The 22,456-nt window shown below is 49.4% G+C and overlaps 1 protein-coding gene across 1 annotated transcript in view; it reads right to left on the reverse strand.

The window, feature by feature from the left end:
- The window catches only part of MED13 (mediator complex subunit 13), a 1,760,496-nt gene that overhangs the window by 325,400 nt on the left and 1,412,640 nt on the right, over window positions 1-22,456 (reverse strand). The gene's annotated exons all lie outside the window — the stretch shown is intronic.

A 22,456-nucleotide genomic window follows, 5' to 3' on the forward strand; every position in this document is an offset into this window, starting at 1 on the left:
ATTTCTTATTATCCACTTCAAAACCTGCAACTACCAATTCAATGTGGCTCGTGACTTCAACTCACCAACATCCATCCAGGTCTGACTATGCCAACTCGTTCCACATCACAGTCCCTCAATAAAGCACAGCCAAATTGCAGTCAGCTGGAATAACTAAACCAGTTAAATATTACACTTTAAAAACAAAGAACACACAACTGAGTTAATGGATGTACAAAGACTTCCAAACTTCCTTTAAAATCCTCTCAACACAGGGCAAAATGGAACAGAGGCCAAGATTGCTTTCAATTCAACATTAAAGTACAAAACCTCTTCATGAAGTAAATATTAAAAAGTTACTCACCATAGTGACTAGAGTACTCAGAGTCCATAGTCCCCTTTCCTCCATCCTTGTGGGCGTCCCTTAACATGGAGATGGTACCGGAAACTTTGTCAGCGAAAAAAGGAGCTTCCCCTTTTTATTTGGTATAGTGCTCTGGCGTGGGAATGCCCTGCGGAGGTCCTGCCATCCGGCCCTCACCTCAGTCGCCTTTGAATTCATCAGACGCTTCTATACCTGGCTACTCTCAGTACATATTAGCCTCTGGCATACTAGCACAGGAAGGCGGGTGGGACGTATGGAGGAAAGGGGACTATGGACTAGGACTTTTATTACTCATAATGCCCGTTCTTCCATCCTTGTGGGTGATTCCATAGGGTTGAGCTGTGATAACCTGCTTCATACCTAGGACGAAGCAAAAAGGTTCTTCAGAACTGCCTGACCAAACTCTGAATCATGCCTAGAGCTGGTCTCCAGTGACTAGTGCTTACAGACGGCCGACTGAGTGGCCCAAGTAGCCACCTTGCTGATGACATCCCAAGAAGCAGGTCTCTGAAAGGGGATGGCGGTGGCCTTTGGTCTGACAACATAGGCATGAATCCCCTCAGGAATCCGTTTGCCCATGGCCGTGCACGCCTCTGAGATGGCCTGAGCCATTTAACGGGTAATGGAAGTCTGAGAGCCTGGAAAGGATCCCCCAAAAGTCACAAACCATGCCTCAGACTTCCTGAAGGATTTTGTTCGAGTGCGAAAACTTGAGGATCCTCTTGAGGACAAAGGAATGTAGGGCCCTCTCCACCTTCAACTGCAGGGTCAGGAAGAAACCAGCTGGCAGATCTCTTGATTTTAGACTAAATGAAGAGACCACTGTGGGCAAGGTTTGGGCGAGTGTGCAAGATGACCTTGTTGTTGTGAAACGTGGTGAAGGACTGAAACGAGAACACCTGCAGCTCTTTAACCCCAAGCGCAGAGGTGAGAACCACCATTAAAACTGTATTTTGTGTCACCAAGAGAATGTTCACAGAGGACATCGGCCCGAAAGGGTTGCGCTGCAAAGTTGCAAGAACCACGTTGAGGTACCAGACCAGGTGAGGCCTATGCATGGGCAGAAAAAGCCTAGACAACTGCTCAAAGTGGGCCGCAAAAAACACATGCTCAGGGGAATTCTTGTAAGCCCCAATGGCCACCAGATAAGTGAGTAACGTAACCATCTTATTTCCAGAACAAGCTAAGGGTGCTGAAAAAGACAATCCGTCATCCAGAGGACAGGTGACAGGGTCCGGACCTTTGTCAGGAGCTCAATGGCAGAACCTAGTCAATTTATTTTTATACTGGGACTGAGTCGAGGGCCTCCTGGCCTGTTGAATGATGTCCCAGCTGTCCAAAAATTGAGCATGCTGAAGCCTTAGCTGGTCAAGAAACAGGCCGCCTGGCCTGGTGTGGTCCAGATGTTCCACCGGCCCACCCTCGTGGACGGGACCCTGGGAGCACAAATGCAGTAGATGCGAGAACCAGGGTCTCAAAGGCCAGTGGGGGGGCGATGAGGCTGCAACCCACTAAGGCCTGAAACTTGCGTAGGGTCTGTTGGAGCAGAGGGGTGGGCGGAAACGTATAACACCTGCCGCTGTGCCAACAGACCTGGAAGGAGTCTCCCAGAGACCCCAAACCTCGTCCTGCCCATGAAGCAAACTGGGGGCACTTGAAAATCAGTGGGACGGGTGCGACCAAATCCAGGTCCGCAAACCAACACTGGAACAGGGGCAACTCCCATTCATAGGTGTTGAATCCCAGGCGGCTCAGCTGGTCCACTTCTGCATTGCTGTCCCCAGGGAGGTGAAGTGCTGAATTCCAAAGTTTCTCTATTAGGGCCCAATCCCAGATCAATGCCGCCTCCATGGAGAGGACGGGGCCGTGGGGGGTGGGCAAACTGGTGCCACCCTGCTTTTTCAGGTAAAACATCGTAGACTGGTCCGTCCTAACCAGAACCAACTTGTCCCTGATGAGGGGCAAAAATGCCTTGAGGGCCAAGCCCACAGCCCAGCGCTGGAATAGATTGATATGCAGGAGGGCTTCCGCCCTGGAACATACTGCATCAGTCGCATAGCCCTACAGAGTAACCTCACCAGCCCGAAAGAGGAGTCAGTCGTCACCACCAGGGTAGGCTACGTTCAGAAGGGGGCTCCCACTGCAACATTGCCATCATCAGCCACCAGCAAAAATCAGGCAGTAGGAGCAGTGATATTAGGATCCTGTCCGACTGAACTCCCCTCCCCCCCCACCATGTCTCCTGATCCCAATTGGCCGCCAGGTGGAGCCGGAGGCGCCTCATCTTGAGGTAAGTGTGCTGTACAGTAAACACACAGGATACCATCAAGCCAAGAATGTGCTAAAACCACCATGCCAAGGTGGCCTTGCGGAGGGACAGAAGCCTCTCGGGCATAGGAAACACCCACTGAACGGTAGTGTTCCAACGCTACGCACCTCTGAGAAGACCAGTTTGAGAAGGGCACAACTGTGACTTCCTCTGGTTGAGGGAGAACCTGAGCTGATGAACGAGAGCTGCAAATCTCTGGCAGGAGTGTGTCACCCCTTCGGTTGACCCCCGCCCTCACCAGCCAGTCAAGCAAATAAGGTTATAGATGGCCCTCCAAGCGAAGAAGACCTGCCACTGCGTTCATCAACTTCATGAAGACATGAGGAGCAGAGTTCAGGCTGAAGGGTAGCACCTTGAACCGAAAGTATGACAATTGTGAACTGCAGAAACCTCCGATGTGGTTGAGAGATGGGAACCTGAAGGTATGCATCCTTGATTTGAGGCAACGCATCCTGTCCCCTGCACAGAGACACTCTGCTATGTGCACGGAGTAATCATCTTGAAGCATTCCAACGGTAAAGAGAATTAGAAATTACAGGTGCAGAACAACCCTCAGGCGAGCCTGCTTGTTCTTGGGTACCGCAAGAATCCAGGAATAGTACCCAGAACCCCTGTCTACAAGAGAAACCGGTTCTATTGCCTGCATCTCCAAGAGCGTAAGGAACTCCCATAAAAGAGCCGTGGATCCAATCTGATAAAGAGGAGGAGAGGATGGTAGAGTCAAAGGTAGAGGAAGACTGAAGCCTTTGGCGACTTCGGACAGGATCCATGGGCTGCTGAAAAGCAGCTTCCAGGAGTCCAGGAAAAAAGTGAACCAGCCCCCCCACAGGCGAGCTGTGTTCCCTGATCTTCATGTCAATGCTTTTTGGCGCCCGAGGCGGGAGCCGAGGGGAGGGAGCAGAAAAACCTGTGCAAGACCTTCTGCTGCTTTGTGTTTTTGCTGCTGTGAGACCTATCAGGCCTCCAAGTACCGCAGTCCCCGAACCCCTTGAAGCCGGAGAAGGCGTGGGGCTTGAACTCTGTCCTGCCCTGGGACTAAGGGAACGATTTCTGACCTGGTTTTATCAGGTTCGCAATGGACTTCGGCGTTTGTTTGGAAGTTTTCTTCTTTGCTAACTCGTCATCAAAAGGCAGATCTATGATCCGTTCCTCCTCATCTCGACCCCAAGGCACAGCCCTCTGCTGGCTGTGTCGATGTGGGGGACAGAAGACTCCATGAGGTCCTGCACAATGGCCCAGGCATCTGCCAGTCCGGCCTTTAAGGACGCCTGCTTGTCTGAAGGTAGGTTCAGGCAGAAATGTCCCAAGCTCCCACCACAGCTACATGTTAGCCGTGGTCACGAGGGTGTCTGGGTTGGCTTGCCGCAGGTGAAGTTCTGAGATGGAATAACAGCGCTTTCCCAAAGACCCAAGGACTTTGTCCTCCTTGGAGAGGCAACTGGAGGTGGACCCCGTGGAGGACGAGGACGATGGTTTAGAATATGAGGCTGCAGCCACCAGAGAGAAATCTGTCTACGGGTGGGAGGCATGGAAGATTGGCTCCCCGTCTGTCAGCCTAAACCTGCTGTCCAGCTTCTTGTTTATCTGGGCGTTGGGCCTGGGCTTTGCTCAGTCCTTCTGGACAGAGATGCCAGACCAGATCGTGGTGAATTTCACCAAGACCTCTGCTAGCACGCCTGACTCCTGGGGGACTTCCTCGGGAAGAGGAACCCCCACCAAGAACTCAGCCAGGCTCTGAAGGCAGTCATGAAAGGCCTTAATGGATGCTGTGGGCCCATCGTCCAGGGTGTCATTGCAGTCATCGCCAACCCCTCTATTTCACAGCCGAGTGGCATTAGGGCCCTGGGACACAGATCCTGGGGGAGGAGGGGCGGGAGGGCGGCCCCCCCCAGGCCTGGAGCCGCAGACAGGTCCAACGGCAGTTGAGGGGGAGGCATAGGCAGTACAGTAGGTGGAAGGGGTCAGAACGACTGGAAGGGCCTGAACGGGCGGAAGGACGGGCACAGTAACTGGGAGTGCAGGAGGAATGGGACAAATACCCAGAGAAGAGGGCTGGGGTGGCGCCACCTCCGCGATGACCTCCTTCACCATGTCCTTCAGGAGCATCTTCATTTATTTATTTTAAAAAAATGTATTGGCATTTCTTAGTTGTGCATTACAGTACGCTTATCGACTATGAGCAACATCACATTACTTTTACTTTTATAGTAAAAATAACATTCCAAAAAACATTAACAGTAAACAATGGTTGTCTTCAATTGCTGCAACGATTCAGATTGTACGCCCTGTATTTGAGAGAGTGGGACTGTGGTCCGTCCTCGATAGGTACAGGGGACAACAGTTCAGTCGGGTAGTGACCGGTTTATGCTTTTAGCATTAGCAAGCTTACATTCATTTGTGTTCATGTATTCAGAGGAGCATATCGTCAGAGGAGGAACATGTCTCTCGTGAGGGCTTTCCATGCTTCAAATGTGCTGCTAGCTTCACCTGTTTGTCCCACAATCCCTGCACCCCAAGTCTATGTTTCAGCTGCAGCCCATCTATCCATTTGACTTCCACCTACCATATTGCAGGCCCCTTTTCGATTTCCATGCCATTGCTGTTGCCCTTTTCGCTAATATACACACCATACCCATGAGTTTCACTATGTGCTTTATTTTGCTTAGCCTGGGGTAAGTGCCAAGGAGACATTCCTTCGGGGACCATTAGTATCTAGTGACACCAGCATTTTTGCACACCTGCATAATTTCCCCCCAGAAGGCCTGTACCTTCGTGCATCTCCAAAACATATGCATTAGGTCTGCTTCTTCATTGCCACACCACGGGCATGCCGATCTGGTGCGCTTGTTGAAGCCTGCCACTCTCTTAGGGCTCATATACGTTGTGTATAGGACATTCATTTGTATCAATCTAAATCTGGCGTTCCTTGACACCTCTTTAGGGTGCATTATGCCCTCTCCCATTCTCTTTGTGATATCTACTCCCAAGTCCCTCTCACATTTAGCCTTCAGCGTGGCTGCGCGGGGGTTGGGTCTGTATTTCAGTTGGTCGTACAGCCGCGACACTGGCTGCCATCCATCGCCCAGGTTGTACATTTCTGTTACCAGGGGATTCGCCTCCGGTTCTGCCGGCCACTCACTCCAGTTTTTTCTAGCTGCATGTTTCAGGAGCCCCTTCATATGAGGGGAACGCATGAGGAAGAGGAAGCACTCAGCCTGCCCTCTTGGTCAAAGCGCTGAGGCGCCTGATTTGTGTAGCCGTACAGCTGTGATGAGTAGACATATCCCTGAGGGAGCCTGAACCGTAGGATCCGCTGCCGCTTCCACAGGGAAGGGGGCTGGGATCATCCAGCAAAGCCCATTCGATGGGCAAAACCACAGCAAGCCCGGAGCTGGATCCAAGATGGCCACCTGCCTGGCAGTCTTTGCCACGTGCCACTCTACCATTTTTAAGACTTGCACCACACCCTCGAGTGAGGGCACGGAGACGGAGCCAAGAGAGGCCTAAGGCACGAGAGGATACAGCTTGGGTATTGCACCCGAAGCAGAGGCGTCGACCAAAGATCACTCCAGTAGGCGTTGAGCTCTCAGCCGGACGTCCGGCAGTCATTAACGCCCTTACTCACGACCTCTGAGCGAGCTCCGGTAGGCTGGACGCCCTCGACACCTGTGCTGATAGCCGTGCTGGCTCTAGCTGAGGACAGACTCTTGGAGGTGGCACTCAACAATCCCTTACTCTCCCCCCGGGGTAGGAAAGAGGAAGAACTTGATCGATCTTTCGAGGACAGCCTGGTAGGCCCCTCAGCCCGAGAGCCGGTAGACTTGGAGGCCTCAGGCCTGCTAGAACCTGAATCTGAGGAAGCCTGATCTGTGAGAACCTCGGGGAAGGAGTCACCACGCTGTGGAGCCATGCTGAACAGAGGGCCACCTCATCTTGACAAGAGGTCCTAGAGACCAAGCCCTTAAGGTGGGACGGAGGAGAAGAGTGGAAGATCTGACTCCACCGCAACAACCAATTCTTCAATGCCCTGTGACCGAGAGCGCTGCAAGCAGAACACGTGTCCCAGTGGTGGCCGGGCCCCAAACACACAGTGCAAGGGGGTCCGAGGCCGGGAACCAGCAGTCTCACAAGGAATATCTCATGACTCCTCCTGCGACTGACATGCACCACGGGAGGTAACGCACCGAAGGGAAGTTAAGTAAGAATTGAAAAAACCAAATGAGAGCAAGTGGAAAGCTGAAAAGGTCCATTAGAAAGGTTCTCCCTTTTCAGCAACTGTACCTCCATTTCCATCGACCCCCAAAGTTTTTGCCTTTTGTTTTTGAACTCGCTCCACAGCACTTTTGTTCATTGTTATGGGGAAACTGACCAGTCTTTACGGCGGTCAGTACTGGGAAACCGTTTACCTTTTTTTTTAAGAGATTTTTTTTTGGGTAACTATCATTGCACAATGCATCTTACAATGCAGTGAAATGGTGTTTCTTTTGTAGGACCTTAGACTACCATCAAAGGGATTTATTTTGGTTACTTTCAATGTGCCTAAAAACAAGCTGGTGGCAGCAGTTGCATTTTCATTATTTTTAAAATACTTTTGGTTAAGCTTACCGTGTTGGTCTACCACCTGTGGTTTGTGTCCCAACATGGCCGTGCAGCAAGGCTTTTGAATTTTCTTTTGGCCATCTTGTCCTGGGGCCGCCTTCCTGCCTTGCCAGGTCAGGAAATTACTTGTATGGTCATGCATTGCCCGGGAAAGCCTTGGTTTACACTGGCTAGTGCAGGGCCGTGTGTTTTCCCAGGAAGTGGGCCGGGACTGTCTGGTCCATTGATTGGACCGCTGCTGGTGGGTGTGTGAGGGGCAGAACTCCCATTGGAAAAGTTGAGTTGGTCTCGCGTGAGATTTCGGATAAAAAAAAGGATTCCTGCAGCAAAGCCTCAGAACCAAAATAAACCATGCAAGGAGCCAAGTATCGAGTCAAGTATCTTGCCCAGCTGTGAAGACACGTGGACTTTCCTAAGAAGGCCTGGCAACCAACCTTTGCTGCAGTCCGGGTGGAGCCCTGTCTGGTTGGTGATCTTCACAAGAACTTTGGTGGTACTTCGAGGCATTGGAGTGGTGGGACCATTCAAGATGTATGCTTGGTGCCCAGCCATCTGGAGTCTTTCGGAAGTGTTCCTGTAACCATCCTGTGGACTGACCAACTCCAGTTTGGGCTACCGTGGTAGAGGCGTTGTGGCTCTGTGTTTTGGATCAGAACTTTGGGGACCCTCAGCCTTTGCTAGAAGAGTACCATCTGCGATATTTCGGCGCAACAGCTTCAACGGACCCAAGATAGGAGGTAGACTCTGACCGTGACAGAGTGCCTTTGTGTTGCTGGGCATGGGTGACAATCGTCAAAACCGGCTTCCCCGCATCTGGTCCACTTTCTAGAGGAGTGCTGCATTGGTGTGAGTTGCATTCAGAGACCAAAACAGGTTGCACCATCGTCAGTGTCCAACCGGGATGTCTCTTGCACCTGCGACTCCTGGGCTCTGGCAATCAGAACTAACCGTAGGAAAACCAACCTGTGACGACCTGCCAAGTCCGAAGAGATACCGGAGTATGGGGGGGGGGGGGGGTGAGTCACAGCCAAACTTACCCGTCTCCCCCTCCACCCCCCAATCTCCACCTGCACAAGTTTTGAACACTTTTTAAAGTTTTTCCTTTGTTTGGCTTTGGTAATACGAGTAGCCCTCTGAAAGCTGGGACAGTTGTATTTACTAGAATAGATACTTACCTGTCTTTTGGAACTGATTTCCCATCCTCAAGACCCTCCATCTAACTTCGTCCCGGCTCACAAAACTACTGGAAACTTTGCGAATTTCAGGGCATAAGGCCCCACTCAACTTAGGGTTGGACTTCTAGAGTTAGGGTTGTATTCTTGTGGACTGCAATTGCAAATCTAACCATTACCTTTCAATATTGTGGGGTGGGATTATTGTCATTTTATTGCACTGGCTACTGGGACTGTATATGACAAATTACTCACCGTAATCATGTTTGGTGCTTGCATCTGCTTAAAATGACATGCTGTGCATATAGTCTGACATCTAGTGGTAATCACAGAGTACTGCATCTTTTTTTCGAAGATTGCAAAGGTATGTCCACATGGGCATAACTAACACTATCTGCAACGTGACGTGTAGTGTACCCAAAATCCTTCACATGTTTAGGTTCGCCACTGGATGTTTTTTGTTCTGCGAGGGAGCCTGATAGAATGCGTGAGTGAGTACAGAAGCAGGTATAAGATGTTTATGTTCCTTCAACTCCAAGAGGGGAGGAAGGTTGGGCATATGTGGATCTAAGCAGATACAAACACCAGAAATACAATTACGCTAAAAAAAAAAAAAAAAAAAAAAAAAAAAGAAGAGGCTCTCCTCGGCAAGATTGCCACCCTCCAAATTAAAATCAATAACAATCAAGCCTACAATACAACCCACAACCCAACCCTATCCCCACCCTAAACCACCCCATCCCAGACACTGACTCCTTTTAGCTTCTCTCCACTCTCCATTTCCGAAGTGGAAAAGATCATCACCAGCCTTAAACCGACCAATTGCCAAGGCGACCTCTGCCCGGCACCTATAATCAAGGAAGCAGCTCATGACCTAGCGCCATTCATTACTGCGCTCATCAACTCTTGCTTTAGCTCTGGGATCGTACCTGACAATCTAAAGGACGCGTTGGTCATCCCCCTATTGAAAAAACCTACCCTGGACGCTAGAATACCCACAAACTACAGGCCAATCACCACGGTCCCGTTTTTACTAAAAATCCTCGACCGTGCAGCATATCTACAAATTCAAGATTACGTTGAATCTAACAAACTCTTGGGACTTGGGCAATCTGGGTTCCGGCCACGTCAGAGCACTGAAACTGCCCTCATAGATTTAAAAACACAGATTGAAGATCTAAAAGACAAAGGCAAACTTGCTCTCTTACTCCTCTTGGACCTTTCGGCAGCCTTTGATCTCAATCATGAAATCCTCTGCCACCACCTTAAATCAGCTGCACACTTCTCCGATAAAGCTACAACCTGGATTAGCTCCTTTTTAGACAATAGATCTATGCGCGTGTTCGCTCCACTAGCAGCCGCCCCACCTGCACCTGTCTCCTGTGGCGTGCCACAAGGATCTTGTGTTTCACCCACGTTGTATAACATGTTCACCAAACCTCTCTTCGATATCTTGGACTATCTGGGTTTCACTTACACCAACTACGCCGACGACACCCATATACTAATCCCCATCTCAGGTGACTACACGGCTGACTCCCTCGCGCTATCAATGTCATCTACCAGGTCATCCAGGCGTGGGTGGCTCAACACGGACTCTGTCTTAATGATGAAAAGACTGAGCTCCTTATTGTTGGTTCGCCACAAAAACTTAAACTCGACCCTGCGTTCAAGTCCTTCATCATCGATGGGAATATTATCCCAACCGCCAATGACACAAAAACCCTAGGGATCTACATTGACTCGACCCTATCCCCGACCAGACAAACTAACCAATTCTCTTCCGCAGCGGCATATACCTGCAAGCTTATTACAGCCTGTCGCCCTTTGCTCTCATCAGCAAATTGTGTCACCCTGGCTAGAACTCTTGTATTATCCAAGATTGATTACTGCAATGCACTGTACCTAGGCACCAATTGCTGCAACCTAAACAAGTTGCAAATTGTCCAAAACAATGCAATCAGAGCTGCCCTTAACATTCCCGGGCGCCAACACATATCCGACACCAGATGCAATATTCGCTGGCTCTCAGTCCCACAACGTATCTCCCTGAAAACCCTGGCTCTCACCCACAAATGCCTTCATATCCAAGCTCCCTGCTACCTGGCCAACCGATTTGCCCTCCACAACTCCATTAGACCCCGCAGAATGGCTCATTTAAACTGCCTTGAGGTTCCATGTTTCAATCTCCAAAGATCAGGTGGAATTAGCTTCCCTATCTTGGCAGCTAAACTCTGGAACACGCTTCCTAATGAGCTTAGAGCAGAACCCTCATTCCCGAGATTCAAACACCTTACGAAAACCTGGCTGGCCGCCCAGGACATTTAGCTCTGGGTTCTCTGCTTAATTTGTACATGTATATATAACCTGCTTGTCCTCTCATTGCTATTATTATACCTGTAAATTCTGTATTATACTTATAAACTTTGTAATTATGGTTCTGTTTTTCTTAAGTTGTAACTAAGTGATGCGCCCGGTTGCCCCTGGGCCTGGTGCGCTATACAAATAAACGAAATACAAAATACGCTGAGTAATGCAAGTCTGATGCTTATGAATGTGCTTAGAATCATATGCTGTGCATAGTCTAGCGAGCAGTATCAGGAGATGGTGGTGGGATTTGGAAGGAACAGTAGCAAAAGAAATCTTTGCACTGCCTGCCCCACCTGAGAATCAGTCTCAGAGTGTCTCTAAGCAGCAATGTTAAGTGAAAGAGTTAAAAGAACTCCAAGTAGCTGCTCTGCAAACAGAATCTAGAGGAACATTTGCAATAAAACCTGTAACTAGAGTAGAGTGTGCTCTAAGCATAAAGGGTACATCTATCATAGCAAGAGAGTAACCTAGCTTGATGCTTTTAACAATCTATCTAGAGATCGACGACTTAGAGACAGGATCACCCTCTCGACCAGCAGCAACAGAGAAATAATTGGTCTGCCTTTCTTAGTGGTCTTGTTTTATCAAGGTAATACACCACTGCCCTCCTAACATCTAGTGTATGGAGGTTGCATTGAGCTGAGTTGGTAGGATTCTAAAAGAAAGTTGAAATTCAATGGATTGGTTCACATGGAACTAAGAAATGAATGTAGGAGGGAAAAATGGGTGCGCACAGTGCTACTTTGTCTTTATGAATGGTAACACATGGGTCTTTAACTGTGGGGGCCTGCAGTTCGCTGACTCTCCTGGTAGAGGTTGTTAGGCAAGAATTGATGTAGTAACCCTGTGCGAGACTAAACAACCCTTGTCCTCTTGGTATTAGGTAACCCACCTTTTGGTATAGGCCTGTACTACACAAGTTGGTAGTGTGACTGAGCAGCCAGGTTCATCTCAAAAGGGGTAAATGTGAGCCGTAGAGCTGTATCAATGGAATCCACCAATACAAGAAGCAAGTAACACTTACTCAAGTTTTTGTTATAAATAATGATTTAACCCCTTCAGTGCCAAGGGCGAGATATCTCGTCCTTGGAATTGCATGCACAGCGCCAAGGACGAGATAGCTCGTCCTTTTTGGCACTTTGTTTTGAGCGATCCCTGCAAAGCAGGGATCGCTCAAAACTGTAATCCAACCCCAAGGCTATGTGAGGGGGGAGGTCCCCCCTCACTGCCAGGGGGCTGGATTACCTTCAGTTTCACATCAGCGTGCGTAAAGCACGTCGGCGTGAAACTGAATGTAAAATCAATGCAACAGCCATTTTCGGCTGCTGCAGTGAAGAGACAAGGTAAGAGCCCTTCTTTGTCCGCCTCGATCTACGGCTGTATTTCAAGCCGGAGATCGAGGCGGTATAGTTGGAAAGGGGATATTCTCCCCTTTCCAACGATACCCATTGTGTGGCATTGCTGCTCATGGATCGGACGCAGGGCGCACGATCCCTGGGCAGCAATGTCACTGGATCAATGGAGATCCGTTTGTAATGCGGGGGCAGGGGGGCTGCTTACTAGGTAAGCGGCCCCTTACCCCCGTGGCCACAAATCATGGGGCCACAGCGCTGGAGACCCCTGGGGCAGATGATCACTGCCCCCAGGGGTGAAAATGAAATAAAATGTATAATAAAAAAAAAAATCGAGGTAAAGGGGAGGTGATTTGGGGCCCTGGGGCCACTAGGCTACCACGGATATAGGAAAACGTGGTGTCCTTGGAAAGGGGAGAATCTCCCCTTTCCAACAACACCATGTATATGATGCATTGCTGGTCGGGGATCAGCGCAAATCGCACAATCCGTGACCAGCAACCCACTGGACCACCAGGTATACGTTTGTGATGTGGGAGGTGGGGGGGCAGATAAGCAGCCCTCTCACCCTCTGCCCCCCCAAAGCATGGGGGCACATATTTGCACAACCCTGGGGGCAGATGGCTGATCATCTGCCCCAAGGGAAGGGGGCAAAACAAAAACAAAAAAAATAACCAGGGAATTTTGGGTGGGATTGGGCGGGCACTAGGCACCAGGGATATATTTTACAGAAAATGGAGGTGACCCTCTCCCCTCACCCCAAGGGGAAATGGGGGCACCCCTTGTAGCCCTCCCTGGGGGCAGGTATCTGCTCCTAGGTAGGGGCATCTGACCCCAGGGAGGGCTGAATGAGATGCCCCCCTGCATTTGGTGCGGGGGGTAGAGGGTCACCCCCCATTACATTAGAAAATTACCTGGCGGTTTAGGGTGCCCCTCAGCCCCACCCTAAAGTGTAGTGTACCTTTTCCATTTTTTTTCTTTGTTTACGAAACTTGCCTTGGTGCAGAGAGGCACATTGATGTGCCAATCTGGCTCTGGGGTGCCCAAACCTTACTGCCCCACCCACTGGGGGGCTTGTCCCACCATTTTTGGGTGCCCTCTCCCATCCCACCCCAAATGGAGGGGGGGTGTACCTCACGCAGCCGTTTATAGGAGGCCCAGGGAGGCATGCATGAGGTGCCCCTGCCACCCATTTGGGGTGAGGGGGGGGGGGATAATGCCGCCAAAAATGGTGGCACAGGCCCCCCAGTGGGTGAGGCAGTAAGGTTTGGGCACCCCGGGGCCAGATTGGCACATCAATGTGCCTCTCTGCACCAAGGGGAGTTGGGTTACCAAAGGAAAAAAGTGAAAATGGAGGAACGCTTTTTAGGGGGGCTGTGGGGTACCCCAAAGGGTCAGGGAATTTTCTAATGGGATGGGGCGTTGACCCCCTCCCCCCACCCGCAATGGACTGGGTGCCATGTCATGCAGCCCTCCCTGGGACCAGATATCTTCTAGGAACGGACGCCTGAGCCCAGGGAGGAGTGCAGGCCAGCCCCACCCCCTTATCTGCCCGCAGAGGGCTACATTTTGCTGGTGTGACCGTAGGTAACATGTTTTTTGTTTTGTTTACAGCTTTTTCTACCCGAGCAGCTGCAACGTTATGCGAGTACTGTTTTTTATTATTCTATGGTTAGGGCCCACGGTCAGTGGGGTGGGTGAGACTGTGGCTGGATTGTTGGTGGTGTGGGTGGGAACGGCCCATCTGGGCAGATCACCTCCAACTGTCCTGGAGTTGCGGCTGGGGTGCATTACAGCTTTTCCCTTCGGAGAGGTATTGGCACACTGCCGAGACTCCTTGGTGGGGAGAAGCTGTAACGCAGGGCAGCCAGGTCTCCAGCAAAGTCAGCGGTAATATTGCTGGCCTTGGGCACCCTTCTCCCATGTGAGTCTTTGCCGGGGGTTCTGGGTAATAAATGTTGGGCCAATTTGCGCAAGTCAGACCTCTGGAATCCCACGGGTGTCCTCATTTGGGAAATGGGGTTCCCGGTTTTCCTTGCTGGTTTCCACACGCTAGGACCAAATCTTTAGGTTGCCCACATGAACAAAATGGGCAGTGGCGAAAGGCTTGGGGTTACCAGTGGGTTACCCTTTTCCTTTTGCGCCCCCGGTAGGTGCACCCACACATGTGAGGTACAGTTTTTAATCGGGACACGTGTGGGAACGCGGGAAGGTAGGCCATGTGTTGTTGGCGGTGTGCTTCGGTGTGTGGCCAGAGCGAAATGTCTGAGAATTGTCTTCATTTCCAGCCAATTTCAGAGACATTTCCCTGTGTCCACTCACCGGCATGTGAGGTACCATTTTCATTGGGACACCTGTGGGAACACGGGAAGGTATAACATTTGTTGTGTTTGTGTGGTTTTCATAACGTTTTGCCCCATTTGCTGGTGCCCTTTGTCACACAACCCTTTCATTTCCCAAATGTGACCTACATTTAGTCGCTGCTTTAGGCACCATACGCTTTTGTAACCTGTACAAGTCACCTACCCTTGAAAAGGTCTGCCTATGCTCTTTCAAAAAATGTATGCTTGCCGTTCCTCACCACATTGGTTTTTCCGATTTACACATGCTAAGTGCGTCTGTTCAAGCCGTGAGCATACAACTCCTGTGAACCATGGCTCAGTGCTTGGCTTGTGGTATTGCTTGCTTTGTAAAGCACTACAAAAAATGTGTGCTTTCCTAACTGCAAGAGTCGGGGGAATGTAGCAGAGCATTGCTTTTCTCAAAATTCATAGAAGGCATTGCCGTACCAAGCCAACCATGTCCACCACATATCTTTTTTTGGTAATTTTCCCGCTTTTCCCCCAATCTATGGCAATTTACCCTACCTAGTTGTTGCCCGAGTTACGCAAATCACCCTTTCCTAAACTTGGAATTCTGTCTACTTTTCAGAAATATATGCCTTTCTGTCCTCCAATTTGGCTTTCCTACCCTTTTCTTCCATTGCATTTGGCAAAAATTGCCAAAATCGCCTACCCCTCAAAAAAACGGTTGATAACCACATCAAAATAATTATTCTTCGTTTCCACTCAACCTGTTCCTGAAAGCCAGGAAATTGGGGAATTCAGCATAGCAAACCATTTGTTCCTAGCTCTTACAAGGAAAAAAACACAGCTTCTTTGTACATCATTTTATTGGCATTTTTTGAAAAAAAAAACAACATGTTCGCCCCTTTTGCTGATTTTCTCTCACGCTCCTACAGCAACCTAGGATTCCTGGGTGGCGTTACGATCGCCTACATGTGGGAAAAAAGGAGCTAAATTTGTCCGAGATATCTCATGTAACAAAAAGGTTACAAGGCATTGAATGGCCACATACCGAAATCACCGAAAAGGCCCTGGCACTGGGGGGAAATACCCATGGCACTTAAAGTGTTAATAGTTTTTAAATAAGCATTATTTAAAAAGGGCATTTCTTATAACAATCAAATATACTTAAATACTTTTCCAGAATCAACACAAAGCTAGTAGATACTCTGTTTTAGGGTCAAAGGATCGAATACAAAGGGTCGAAATGCAATTGTTTCCAATCAAAATGACCAACACCCCCCCCAAAATTTTTTTTAAAAAAAAATAATAAAAACAAAATAATCAAATGCACTTTTTTTGGTCCCCCCTCCAAACCCCTGTTTTGTGGCCAAAAACCACAAATTTAACCTATACCAACGCCCAAAAAATAAAAACTACATTTAAAAAAAGTAATTTGATCATTTTTTTCGGTCCTTTTGAGTCAAATTTATTGTATTCAACCCTTTTGAATTCGACCCTTTGACTGGACACCAATACTCTTTAGAGATGCTTCTCACACACTTCCTACACCCTGAAGCGACTTCACTAACCAGGGCACTAATGGCATTTATATATCACTAGTACATTTTGTAGATTGTGGTTTGTAGAAAGGAAAGGTTAAGGGAAGGAAAAGGTTAAACAGGTTCACACAGCATGCAAGCACTTAAATCTTCCAATGAAGTCTATATAAAAACCTTTCCCAGCAATAATAATTGAAAACCGAGTGATCACTGATGAGTGGCAGTAGGTATCAAAGTCAAATGGAAAAGAAGAGTCTGCAGGCAGCCAGGACAGCCAAAGTCAATTGGAGCACAGTCTATGGAGCTGAGACATATAAAGTATTGCACAAAGTTAGAGTGTTTGGCGTTACACTTTTGAAGGGTAGAGCTGAAATGAACTCTAGCAAGGTAGCTACTGCAAGTCTCAACTGAGAAGAGCAAAGCTAACGCCACTGAGGTAGGTACCCCAAGTCGGAACAGTACCTTTGGTTAGAAGAGTGGTCCAGCTGGCTTCTGTCTGGTTGCAGTAATGCAGATCCTGGGTTCCTGGGCCTCAGTCGTGGGGACAAGAGGGAGGACGTCTGGAGTACTCCTGTTGCAGCAAATTGGATGTCGGCATCAGCTACAGGCTCTTTTCAGATCAGCTGCACTTCACGGATTCAGTGCTCAGCAAACAGCACCACTGTGCATCTTGGATACCGGTTGGGCTTCCTTCACTCCTTGGGTCCTGCATTCTGGTGAGGGGACTAGAGCTCTGGTCATCCTGCTTCTGCAGAGTCCTGGGGAGACTCCTGGAGCTTCTGGCCTGATTACAGACGTTGCACTCGTCTACAGATTTCTCAACTCCTAGCACTCGGTTCCTGCAGCAGCAAAGTACAGCCAGTCGGGGAAGATGGTCCAGTGGAGTTTTTATCGTGGTTAGTTGATCCCAATAACCCACGGAAAGTCGTCCCTTTCCGGGGCTTCTCTTGTTGATCAAAAAAGAGGAGTTTCAGCACAGCAGCAGGGTTTCACCAGGCAATACAAAGGTCCAGGAGGATGCAGCAAGCTTCGTTCACGGTTTCTTCTTCGGGTCTTCCCAGTGGTCGACTAAGTCTTCAGTCCCCAAAAAGCTTGACTTTTAAGCAGGTTTCTCCCATTCATGTACAGCCTAGTTGTCACTCAAACCGCAGGGTGGCTGTCCTGAAAGGACAGCCAGGCAGCCAATCAGGACTGGGTGCATTCCGGAATTCCTAAAGACAAAGGACCGAGGAGTTTCGGGAACGTCCCTCACTTCCTGCCCTTCCAAACACACTAGAGCTAGATGCGGGTTTCAGTACTGAAGCCCGCCAAAGGAATAACGAACAAAGGGCTCAAACCTGGCTTGGCCAAGAAAGACCACACAAACCGAAAATGGTGAACAAGGACGACCGGGCCATTTTGACAAAATGGTGACCCATGGGTGCTATAATGCAGCTGAGGATTCAGCCTGCGGTAGAAAAGCACAATGGTAGGAAAATTAAACCACTGCCAGCCATTTAAAGTAGTGAGGGTAACAAACAATGTTACACAAGTAGGTAGGAAAAGGGGCTACTAAGTAACCCCACCAGCACGCCACATAAGATGGTGTGTGCCCGGACCTACAAAGAGAAAAGGTAAGTAAAGTCAATTTCACTTTACTATTCTTGCGGACAGTAGTTCACACAAAAGGTATTTAAGTCTTATGAGAAATCTAAAAGATTTCTATGTTACACTGCACTGAAGGTGCGGTTTGTCAACATACAAAAATTATAAGTTACTCACCGTAGTACTCCTAGTCCATAGTCCCCTTTCCTCCATACTGCCTGGGCGATTACAACCGAATGTAGTCCCAGGGTGGAGAGGTAACCCTCTTTAAGAAAACAAGTTCCTTAGAACCGCCTGCCCAAAAGCCGCATCAAAGTTAGATACAGCGTCGGCTTGCAGAAGGCTGAAGGTGTGGCCCTGTTGATTACCTGCCAAGGGACCAGTCTCTGGAATACGACCGCCGTGGCCTTGGCTCCGACAGCGTGGGCATGCGCGTTTGCTTGAAGCGGTTTGTGCTGCCCCTCAAACCTCCTTGATGGCCGAAAACCATCCACCTAGCTATAGAGGCCTTGGATGTCTTACCCAGGCATTGACCCCCCCCCTCTGAAGGTCACAGAGAGCGTCCGACTTGCGGAAGCTCTTGGTCCTGTCCAGATACAATTTTAGAGCGCTTCTGACATCCAGACAGTGCAAAATCCTTTGAGTATCGTCCTTCAGATCATCAGAGAAAGTAGGTAACACCATCTCCTTGTTTAGATGGACAGAAGAGAATACTTTAGGTAGCAACGCGGGGTGCATTCTCACGACCACCTTATCTCTGAAAAATAGTGCAGAGTTCTGAAGCCACCAGTGCCTGGATCTCACTGACCCTACGCACAGACGGGAGGCCCACCAAAAGGGCTGTTTTAATGGTGACAAGCCTTATGTCCGCGGACGCCATTGGTTCGAAGGGACTGTGCGTCACGGCACCCAACACTACATTGAGGTCCCACACAGGGTGTGGTTTCTTGAAGGGCGGGTAGAGCCTGGTGATGCCTGCCAGATGTTGATTAACCACCGGGTTGGAGGAGGAGACCTCCGAGCTCCTTTAGGCTCCTATGGCTGCCAGGTAGGTGCAGCGTGTGTCTATTTGCATCCCTGAGTGTGCAAGGAGTCTGAATGATGTCTAGGTTGGCTCAAATGCCTCAGTGTGACCTTCTCAGGAACCACGCCACAAGGGCTTATTCTGTGGAGCAGGGTGGATTACCCTGCCCCCCTGCAGTGAGAGAAGGTGAGCTGGGCCCAGCAGCAAGTGAATGGGTGGTCTGTCCGAGAGGCTGAGGAGCTCCGAGAACCATGGTCTCGCCAGCCACCACTGAGCTATCAGAATGATGGAGGTGACACTATTTTCTTATCTTGCAGATCACCCTGTGGACCATGGGCGTGGGAGGGAATGCTTATGCATTCATGCTGTTCCACTGTATCTGAACACGTCACCCAGAGAACCGGGGCCCTGCCACTGCAAGGACGTGAACTGCAGGCACTTCCTGTTGGACCAGGTGGAAAAGATATGCACCTGAGGATGTCCCCAACATCTGAAGATCCAGAGCAGGACCCGATTGTTCAATTACCATTCGTAATTGGCCACTCCCAGTCTGCGGAGCCTGTCCACCTCCAGGTTGGCCTTCCCCCGGGAGGTGGATTGCACTCCGGTAGATTTTCTCCAGGGCCCATTCCCACATGGTGAGCGCTAGACTGCACAGGGGAGGGGATCTGGTGCCACCCTGCTGGTTGATGTAATACAGGCTGGTGGAGTTGTCCGTTTGAATGAGGATCACCTTGCCACAAATAAGCAGAAGGCAAGCTTTAAGTGCGAGCCAGATGATGGAGCCTCCTGCTCCTGGAGGGACCAGAGTCCATGGACACTGGTTGTCCAGCATAGCGACCCAGTCTTCCAGGGAGGAATCCCGTGGTGATGGTGACCTGAGGCACTGCCTGCGGGAAGGGGTTGCCCGTCCGCAGGTTGCAGTCCCTGGACCACCAGGTGAGGTCCGGGTGGAGAGAGGGAGGAATGCTGACAAGCTCAGCTTGGGAGCCCCGCGCCTGTTGATATTTATAATGCGCTTAATAGCCAGAGTTCGTTAAGCGAAGACCCAGGGATCGAACCCGTTTCCGTGCCGTCTTGCTTCCAAGGCAAACACGTTGCCCCCGAGCTATCCTCCCGATTCCATGAGGCTGCCAATTGCAGCTGTAATCTCCTCATCTTGAGTCTCGTGTGGGGTATGACCAGAAGAGCCGCCGCTATGATACTCAATAAATGCAGGTACCAACAGGCCCAGGTCACCTCTTGGCTGACAGTGACCTGCAGCCTTCTTGATGGCCATGATCTTGTCCTCCGAGGGGGAAAAAACTCTGAGCTTGTGTCCCATATGAGGCCCAGAAAGGTCAGGCTCTGTGTAGGCTGCAGCCCTGGGCCCTGAGGAGGGCCGCCACTGCATTCATAAGTCTGGTAAAAACCCTGGAGGCTGAGTGGAGGCCGAAGGGTAGATACTAGTATTGGAAATGGAAGCCCAGAATCCTGAACCGTAGAAGGGAGCGATGAGGATGCCAAGTTGGAACGTGTAGATAAGCGTCCTTCAGACCCAGGGAGCAAATCCAGTCTCCCCTGCACAGTGTTGTTAAGCAGAATCCTGTGCAGTGCCCTTAGGGACCACTACACACAATTAAGACTACAAGTGGCAATACAAGTTCACCTTTGGTACACGCCTGTACTACCATGTTAAAGTGGTAGCAGTAGCGGAGCAGCCAGATTTATCTCAAGAGTAAATGAGCAGTATTAGATATTACACAACGGACCACAATTACTGTGACTCAAGCGAACACCGACTCAGGGTTTCAGGTAAGAAATACAAGTACATTTATTTTAAACCATCTGTTCCCAAAACACTTCACTTCTAGAAATTAAAAATCACACGTAAAATACACTACACAACCAATTCCACTTGTTTCAGCAAATTCAAGGTAAGTACATTAGGATTTGACAGACCGATGTTGTGATACTAACGCGTACCCGCGAATAGAAATGCTCACAAAATTAAAACATTTTGTACTTTAGAATTTCAAACAAGGGAAACGTGGATAAAATCACAGGCAATACTTTTGTCAAGGCCAGGGAATCGGAGGACTCGTTCAAAGATACAGATTGAGGTCAATAGGCCTGCACCAGTGTCAATGGAGCAGATGCTCAATTGCAGAGGATCACACATTGAACAGTTCGAGATTCGAGATGCCAAGAGTACTTCGATATTGTCAGATGGAAAGAAAAGTTATAAGAGGGGAAGGAAGAAGGAACACATCTTCGAGGAGGAAAAGGGTTCACCCGATTCCGGATGGCCAGACGGAGAGAATGACCAAATGTGCACAGTACCTTATTCCGTTGGAGAAAAGCTGGTGCCGTGGCAGTTGTTCCTGGTAGTTCCTGTAGACTCACGGTTCCTGCAGCTTCAAAAGTGGGGACAAGGACGTCGTCTGGAGCGATCGGCACTACCCAGGGATGAGGCCATCAGCAGCAAAAAAGACAACGATGAATAAAAGGTGCGCTCCTTTAAATCAGGAGAGGGCTCTTCTGATGGCTATCCGGACCACTACAGCACAGCAGTGATTTCGACCCAGGAGAGGATTCTCTGACTGAAGAAAAGACGAGCTGGTTGATCCCACCAGACTCAAGGGAAGAAGACTCCGGACTGGATCTTCTCTTGTCGTTGAAGGGTAGATGCTCAGGATTGCAGCAGGGCTTCACCGGGACTCGGGGTTGCAGCAGCCGTCTTCTCCGCTTGTCTTCGATTCTTTGCAGTTCCATTGGTGACTCTGCCTTCTAGCCCAAGAGTCCTGGCTTTTATGACAAAATACCCCATTCACACAGCCTGGCTGTCAAACACTCAGCAGGGGGTTGTCCAGCCCGGACATCCACCTCAGCCAATCAACACAAAGTGCGACTTGGGTCTCCAAAGAGATCCTGTGCAGGGGGATGACTACACCCCTCCCTCACATTCAGCCCACCTAGACACCCGGGCGAACAAAGGAGGCAAACCTGGTTTTTCGCGCAAAGAAAGACCCAAGAAGGATATTAACAAAAAGAAATGGCGATTAAACCCAACCGGAGCCTAAATAAAAAGTATTTGGGCAAGCGGATTTAAAGTTCGAGGCTACTAAAATAGCCTAAAACGTTACCGTTACCACGTTATGTAATATAATCGCGGTAGGAAAATTAGGGTAGATACCACTGCCACCAGCCAAGTATCAATGTTAAGGGAGCGAACTAATGCTCCAAAAGGCACAGATAAAAAGAGCTAAGAATTAACCCTATCCAATAGTCCATATAAGATAGGAGTACTGGATCCGTGGTAAAAGTGACTATGTAAAGTTAATGGCAACTTTACCCTTTTCTGGGGGACAGTAGTCAGCCCCAGAAAATGGATTTGGTGGGAAGTCTAAGAGACAACCCTGTGTCACTACAAAAACAGTTGAAATACCCATGGCAAAACACAGGTAAGAGTGGGGGGAAAGCTCACACACTTAACAGGTGGAAAAAATAAACTCCAGAAATCCAGCAAAGCTGCTAAGGGACTCAGTAGGTAAGGGAAATTAGCCATAGAATGAGAATTCTCCCTAACAAGTGTCTCTGCAATGAGTGCTGGCGTAAACATCTTGAATTTTTGAAGTGTGAGGTAGAGGTTGAGAGTGGAGAGGTCCAGCCTGGTGGTTCTTTTGTATGGCGAAAATCCTGGAGTAGAAGCCCAAGACTCACTGGGAGGCTGGTACTTCTTCCATTGCCTGGCTCTCGATGAGCAAGGAACAAGTTACTTACCTGTATCCTCGGTAAAGAAAAAAATCAGTATCAGTTTTGTTTCTGATCTGTTT

The sequence above is a fragment of the Ambystoma mexicanum genome, chromosome 9 (assembly GCF_040938575.1).
Source record: "Ambystoma mexicanum isolate Mex_15411 chromosome 9, UKY_AmexF1_1, whole genome shotgun sequence".
NCBI classification, from domain to species: domain Eukaryota; kingdom Metazoa; phylum Chordata; class Amphibia; order Caudata; family Ambystomatidae; genus Ambystoma; species Ambystoma mexicanum.